This window comes from Rhineura floridana, chromosome 3 (assembly GCF_030035675.1).
Source record: "Rhineura floridana isolate rRhiFlo1 chromosome 3, rRhiFlo1.hap2, whole genome shotgun sequence".
Lineage (NCBI taxonomy): Eukaryota > Metazoa > Chordata > Lepidosauria > Squamata > Rhineuridae > Rhineura > Rhineura floridana.
Genome location: NC_084482.1, coordinates 59,642,662 through 59,650,860, shown reverse-complemented (window position 1 = coordinate 59,650,860; position 8,199 = coordinate 59,642,662). Strand labels below are relative to the sequence as shown.

The window sequence follows — 8,199 nt, the reverse complement described above, 5'->3', positions numbered from 1 at the left end:
TTTCCATGGAATGGATTGAACCAACCTTCCCCAACCAGATGCCCTCTGAATGTTCTGAACTTCAATGCTTATCAGCTCTGCGGTTGTTGAGAGTTGTAATCCCTACCATCTAGAGGGCACGAGGTTAGGGAATGCAGGATTGAGCCAATCCATTCAAGGATTGAGGTTTGCCAAGATGGTTGTACTTGCACAATGTGAAGTTCAGAACATAGATAGCAACATGTGCAGAGGTGGATTGATTACAAAAACAGGCAAGTTCCTCAAAAGCCAATTTCCTGGAAAGCCAATTCCCTTGAAGCCACAGTTGAGGAAACTATAATTTGGCCCTTCCTGTTGCTAAACTACATCTCCCACCATCCCTTTAGCCATGCTTGCTGGGGCTAATGAGAATTGTAGTTCAGCAACATCTGGGGGGGCACAGGTTTGTCACTCCTGCAGCTGCTACAGTTCTTCAGCAGGAGTAATAATGGAAATGGGTGTTGACATAAAAGTATCAGTCCAACTGATGCAGCAATGCCAGTAGCTACATCACTCTTATGTCAAGTAGCAGACTAGCTTTATCAATCCACTACTCTTATGACTCATTCCTCTAAGACAGAGAGACAGAGTTAGAACAATAGCATTTCAAATCATTCCGAGGGTAGAACTTGGCAAACCCGTGTCTTCAAATGCAGCTTGCCACCAAACAGCTGTCAAGTGGAGTCATGGAAGGCCTTGATATGTGGAAGAGTAGAGGGCTGTGGATGGGGTGGCTTAATCCTTTGTCTGCTTACTTCTTTTCCCTGCACTTTCTTCCCTCCCTGCCCCCATCTCCCACCCCATTCCAGCTACTTTTCTCCTACACAGGCCATAATAATAATAATAATAATAATAATAACCCCCAGCCAAGTTTACATCTGCTGATTACATCTGAAGTTGAGAATCTGCTGTCCTATCTAGTTTTATTCTTACTTCACACATTGTGGGCTTCTTCAGATAATTGATGATGATGATGATAATAATAATAATAATTCTCTCTACACACATGAATGACTAGATGCAATTATTATAGGAACTTTGCTAATCCCCAGCTGTCTAAGGGCCCGTCTATACCTCTTTTCTATCTGCAATCTAAGCCCCTTGTGTTTCCATTAATTCACCAGCGCCATTTTGGACTTTCTTATACTTAAATCTGTGTTTCCTCTACCCTGCTATAAATCAAATATTATTGCTATCCCAATTATTAACCACTGCAACATCTGTAGTGAGGTCAACTTGCTCCATTTTTTTTGCATTATGGGTTGATCACAGGGATTGGTCCCACCATCTGTCCACACCTCCTCCTCCTTCCTTACAGCTCATTTGTGCTTCTAGCATTGAACCTGGGCACCTCTTTCCTTCACTGCAAAGGTTTATATTGTATTAATAACTTTTAAGTACTATGTACTTAAGTGCTCTATGTAACAGACCCTGGAAGGGATTTTTGAGTAAAAAACTGTTTTTTGTTTTTGCTTGAATGTTCGCGCTCAACTGAAAAATCAATTATTTACAAACGCACATTTTGATATAAAATGACTTGCGGATTTTCAAGGCTTAAGAAGGTTTATTTTGCTTGCACTTTGGGGGGGAGACTGTTAAATTTGCCATTTTGCACATCCATTTCCTGTTTATGTTCTGATGCCTTTAACAACGGATCAATTAAGTTCTGGTCTGAAACGCCTTTCTTTCTAGGGCCTCCTTTCCCTTCTTTGCAGGTAACCATTTTCTGCAGCCCATTGTTAGAACAGGATGGAAACTATCTGCTGCTCCGATTTCTGAGCAGGCTCTCAGTCCTCCTCCTATCATTCTTGCAGACCCTCCCTCATGTGTCGGACCCTTTAATCAGATATGTTTTTGCACTCTTCCAAGGATTGCCAGAACCAAAACATACGTGAACAGCAAAGGACCTTTAAAGACCAATCACCTTAAAGGGGTGGACTTAGAGGCGTGACAAACAGGGAAAGCAAAATAGAGAAAAAAATAAAATGCACACATGACGTCTGAAAATTCGGGTTTTAAACAATAAATCCGAGCACAAATAGGACATATATGGATCCTGAGGCCATCAACCTAATATGGAAAATGTTGATTTTGAGGCTAGGTATTGATGGGTCCTAAAAGTGTGAAAGAGGTTTTTAAAAGCATAAGACTTCAAGTGGGAGAATGCATCCATCTTGAGTGTGATTGTTTTTGCCTTTGAGTTGCCAAGATTTTACATTTTGATCCCAAGATGCAATCCACTAGGAACGTCTCCTGTGCAGACTCTGTTATGGATGGCAGTTTCACAAGAGCAATCTCCATGCTCTTGTGCAAGCCTAATACCCAGAAGCAAGAGAGGCCTGGGTTCTTGCCCTTTTAATTGCAGTGCACTTCAATCAAGTGCAGCTTTTTCTCACTGCTGTTGCAACACTGTGCTATGACAAGCAGCACCTGCCAAAATTCCATCTCCTGTACCAAGGCTGGGGAACCTGTGACCCTTCAGATGCTGTTGGACATGATTCCCATCATCCTTGGCCATTGGCCATGCTGTCTGGGGCTGATGGGACATGGAGATCAATAACATCTGGAGGGCCACAGGTGTCCCATGCCTGTCCTATACTAACAGCAGAAGTGTAGGAGCCCTTAACTGCAATATGGTCACCTGACTCTTGCATTCCTTTCACCCACTCATGAGCCAGGAGCTATATTTGAACCAAAACGTCATGGTTCTGTGCTTACTGACTACCAAGATCTACAATGTCAGTGGAATCCTACCAATATTGTAACTTTTGTTAGGGGCTAACACATTATTAAACCACCATTATTCAAAGCAAAGCTTAACCAGGAGCTCACCAGCATCACCTGATGTGAGAATACCCGGGCATCAGTGTAGGCATTATTCAAAACTTCTTTGCACAGTTCTGATTGAATGGCTTAGAGTGGAAGTAAACGTTCCCCATAAAATGATACCCAACTAAGGACAACAACAACAAAATATATAGAGGTGGGCATTTCATTTAACCCATGTTTTATTCGTCATGATTGCTCTTTCTGGGTAGCATTAGTATATTTTTATGCCCATCGTGCCTTTTCTCCTGCTGCCTTCACTCATTCTGACGGGAACAAAAATATTTTGGGTTTTATCCAACTAAGTCATCCTGCTAGTGCAAGGACTTGCTCAGCAGATCTTCTCCTCCCTCTCTTCCCTTGTGCACCCTCCCCATATGATCTGTGAATTCCCCCAACCCTCTGGAGCAGATTTGAGGGAGGGGGAGAAGAGAGGAAGGTGAAGTTCTATTGTACAATAAGAAATCATTGCGCTAATGCAGCCATAACCTTTGTCCCTCCAAAGGTTGCTGAATCACAATTCCCATCATCCCTGGCCATTGGCCATGCTTGCTGAGGCTAATGGGACTTGTAGTTCAGCAACCTCTGGAGCAGCCTTTCCCAACCAGTGTGCCTCCAGATGTTGTTGGACCACAACTCCCATCAGCCTCAGCCAGCATTCCCAATGGCTGAGGCTGATGGGAGTTGTGGTCCAACAACATCTGGAGGCACACCGGTTGGGAAAGGCTGCTCTGGAGAGCCGAAGGCAGTAAATAGAACAACTTTGTTGGGTCCAATTTTTTGTTTCAAGGTATTTTCCCACAATGTTCTTGTTTTTGTCAGTGGATGGGCTGTTCTATGCTATGGCACTTCTCTCTGATTTTTTCATGCATTTTGTAAAGAGTTGTGTGTGTGTGTGTTTTGCAGCCTTTTAAATAAATATGAAATAGAACAAGCAAAGCCATAACAATTAGATTGATGAAAAGCCCACTGGCAAAATGGGGTAGACTTTTTAGCACTGGATAGCCCATTGCCACATAGGACTCAATTATGATTTGGCAGCAGTTAAAAGTAGATGATCACAGTTGCATGTGGTGCACATGCCAACAGTGGGCAAATAAACTGCAGTGTAGCCAACCACTTTGTGTATGTTAGCCATTAAAATAACAAATCAAACTTAGTTGCAATTCTCAGGCTAGTTTTACTCAGTGGCATTTTTTTGGAGTAAGTGTTCTGTGGTTTGAGATCATGGTGAGAAATTGTTTCCCTTTTTCCAATTTACCCGTCTCTCTGTCACCTGGTCGTTTCTGCATTGTATATGTTTCAGGCTGCAATCTTATGTGAACTTGGGAGTAAGCCCCATGGAACATAGTGGGTGGAATCCAGTGCTCTGCAAGTTGACTTTCTCTTGCACAACGGGTCTTCACCTTCCTTTTCTCCCTCCTGCTGTCCCCTGTGTGACCCCAAGATCTGCTCCAACCCTCCAGAGAATAGTTTGAGGGTGTGTGAAGTATTGTAGTTTTGGGAGGAAAAAAGGAAGGTTAAGACCTGTTGCACAAGGGGAAGTCGATTCTGCTGTGGCATGGATAGAACCTTATGGGACTGATCTCTGAGCAAATATGCATAGAACTGGGCTGTCAGTTTAGTCAAAGTACATGCACATAAAATCTCTACCTTCTTTGAATGCTTGGTATGTTTTGTATTCCCTGTATGTATGTATGTATATCCTACCTGTAAAATGACCTTGATGTTTGCTGCTTATTTATTAGACCATGTGCATAGCATTTCCTGCCACTGTCCAACTACAATACTTTTAATAAAAAGTACCCATTGTATTCTGTCTTTCTTGACTCTAGCTTAAACACATGGTAATCATTTAGAAGACGAGGCTGCTTCCAGTTCTGAGGTTCCGCTTCCTGCAAATTTATTTAAAAGGCACATTGGACCTTTTGGGACTACAACAAGGGCACTATTTTAGTATAGCCAGATCCCAAGAAGTCCTATTTCTTGGCCAAAATGAGGCCCACTGTCTCCAGTACTACTTAGTTGCTAAGCTAGTTTGGCTACTTTGCCGCCCTGGGCTCCTACTGGGAGAAAGGGCGGAATATAAATTTAAATAAATAAATAAAGCTAGTGAGACCACTGTGTCACTCATTCCAGATAGCGGCTCCACCATGATGATCAATAGGTGCTCTGGGATACAGTCACAAATTGAGCACAGTGTAGTTGAGGAAATCAACAGGTTCCAGTGGTTGCAGCCTCTCTAGTGCTGATTCTCACATACACTTTTAGAGTAAATTTACCCAGCGATTTTGGTTTGTTGCATACAGTAAAAATTACAGATAGTCGAGGCTGGCATAGTGCTGTTCAAAGTGCTTTGCAAGACCTGACATTCAGCTAATCTGGGGTTTCAGTGCTAGACAAAAATGGATCTCCTGATGTCAGCTGATTGACAGGTAGTAGTCAATCTTGGCTCATGGGGGATGGGAGTTCCCTACCTTTGCAGTAAACGTATATAGTTGGAAGCAACAGCAGCTAAAGGGAAGGAAGGTTTTATCATTGTTCAGCTATATATCTCACTATGCGTAATTTTTACAGAGGCAAAGCTGAGTTTTCCATTGAGTGTATACCCAACAGGGAGCTGCAGCCAATCACAATTCCCTTATAAGTAGACTTGTATGGTACACATATTTGCAAACTGTGTTTGTCACATTCAAACTGTATATATTTTGGTGTGCATTTAAAAATTCTTGGGTGCTTGTGTACCCTTCAAATATGTGTGACGTTGCCCTGGGGGATCTTACGCAGGTAGGTGTACTGATGTTTATAGCACAATGACAGCTAGGCCACATCACATCACACAAGGTCTTGGGGAAGTTGCTATCTTTCACCTAAGCTACTTCACAGGGTGTTGCAATTGCAATGCTAAAATATCATTTGAGCTTCTTGGAGACCCCTTAGCCTGTCCACTTGACAAAGATGGGTGTATTTGACACATGTTCTCTGCATGGCAATATTCATGCATTCAGCATGGAAACAAAAAATCCAAATCCGACTTTCTCTTTCTTCTGTTTTTCCATGCTTCCAGTTTTGAATTAATGCAACAAATCAAAGCCTCAGAAAGTTGCTGTGTTGCTGTGTTTATTCAAGCTGTAGCACTGACTGGTTATAGGTTGAAGCTACTACAACCCCACTATTGGCAGTCCAGCAAATAGTCTTGTGGACACGCTGACAATAAATGCTAATCCATGGTTTGTTTAATAAACCATGAGTTGTCCCATATGTGACCAAACAAACCATGGCTTATTTCTCCAAAGTTTGGTTTGTTGTCCAGCTTCTCTTCTCTTATTCTTTTGTAGACGGATAAGCATCTGGGGTGGGGCCAAGCACACCATGGTTGTGGCTGAGCATATTCCCAGAAATTTTAAGTGTATATGTTGGGCAAGAATCACAACATTTATTGGTACAAGTACGACAAGACAGATCAATGTGCCTCAAAATGTAAACTTGTGATGGTTCTGCCATCACAATTTTAACATGAACTGGGCTTTCCACTCAGGAAATAAACAGTAAGCTATGATATATAAGGGTACAGAGAAGAGAAAAGCATAGTAAACAGTGGAACCAACTGACCATGAAGCAATGCAATCAGTATACAGTGACAATTCTATGACAATCAGTGACAATTCTATGTAAACATATACAAAATACAGTGAGCGAACGCTCACAACTACAGTCATCTTGTGGTTCTCTCTCTTGCTCTTTCCACACCATAAAACAATGTACTAGACAACTAGCACAGCCCTCAGATGTAACTGTAACAACCCTCTGAGTACATACAGTCCTGGGTTTAACCTTCCGTTGCTCAGTCTTAAACCATTCCCCAGTAATGAATTTTAAAATTAGTGATGCAATTACCCCCTCTGCTGGAGAAAAAATAACTAGTAACATCTAGACTCTACCAAGGGTTGATCTGTGTGATGATTCTGCAAAAGCGTGACCTCTTGCAAGTCCATTATGCTTTCTATATCCAGCCTGGATAACACTTTCAGTGTGATTGGGGGGGGGAGAGGGGCAATATGAGTGCCAGTCATGTGTGGTGTTTTAGGAACTTGCAAATAAAGTATTAAGTAATTTTGTCTGATCAGGACATCTCTTTCTTTCTACGTACAATAGATTGGTTTGCTCTGCTTGGAGAACACCAAGGAAGGAATTCCCTAATGCATGACAATTACCTTCTGTTGTGACAGATGTAACTTTTGTTGTTGCTGCTGATCTGGAACATAAACAATGCAATCCTATGCATATCTACTCAGAAGTAACTCCCACTGAGTTCAACAGGACTGACTCCCAGGGAAGTGTGTATAGTATAGTAGCCAATGCAATGCCCCTGCAGATATTGTTGGACTCCAGCTCCCCTCGTTTGTGACCGCTGGCATTGCTAACTAGGACTGATGGGAGTTGGAGTCTGGCAACATCTAGAGGGCACCACATTGTCTGCTCCTGGTGTATGGGGTAGTAGCCCCAATTACTTAAGCTCTTTTGCCTGCAGTATTGGCATTTAGCCATCATTGCAGCGAAAGGCTTTGTTCCTGGAAGTTCTTTATTGAATCTACGGCATCTAATTGTTTAGGTGCTTAATAAGGTATTACATATTTATCATTTACTAAATTAAAACACGTGTCCCTCTGTGTTTATTAGCTTATTACAAGTGCATCTGCTTTGCACTGGTTTATGATCGGGAAAAGTGAGGTTCAGCCGCGGCCCCACCAACACAAAATGTTCTACTATGGGCCTGGGCCAAGGGCTTATTTCACAGGATCCTGCAAAAGCATTCCCAACTCACATTCTGTCAGGCCCAGGATGTGACTCAGGAACCAGACCAACGATTGTAGTTAATTCGTGTTTTATTAGGGTAATGTCCAAACAAAGACTGCGTTTTCTCATGAATCAATACAGGGATACAGGTCCTGCGGCATTGGGAGAAAGTTGACAGAGCAAGGGACTTCTTCCCGCCTGTTCTTTAAGAAGGGGCCAAACGGGCGCGCAATCTTTCGCTCCTCCTTAACTGCCCCTCAGGTACTGCCCGCCTTCCCCCCCTTCTCTCCTGTCTTTTCAGCTGTCTGCGTGTGCGCAGTGAGGGGGGAAGCATCACCCCCTCCTCTTCTGAAGTTTCCGATTCCAGGATGGGGGATAGGGGAGGAGCTGATGGTAAACTGCCTCCCCGCTTTTCGGCTGTGAGCAGCCCTCCCTCTTCCCCCTCTTGCTCTGAGCCTGAAAGAGGGGGAGGCGTGAGAATGTCCAGGGAGGGCTCAGGCTCCCCGTTGCTAAGCGACCTTATCACTGGCAGTTCCTCTGTTTCGTCTTCGCTCCAAA

At 43.1% G+C, this 8,199-nt stretch overlaps 1 protein-coding gene across 3 annotated transcripts in view; it reads right to left on the bottom strand.

Moving 5' to 3' along the window:
* Positions 1 to 8,199, bottom strand: part of OTOP2 (otopetrin 2) — a 68,369-nt gene that overhangs the window by 36,406 nt on the left and 23,764 nt on the right. The gene's annotated exons all lie outside the window — the stretch shown is intronic.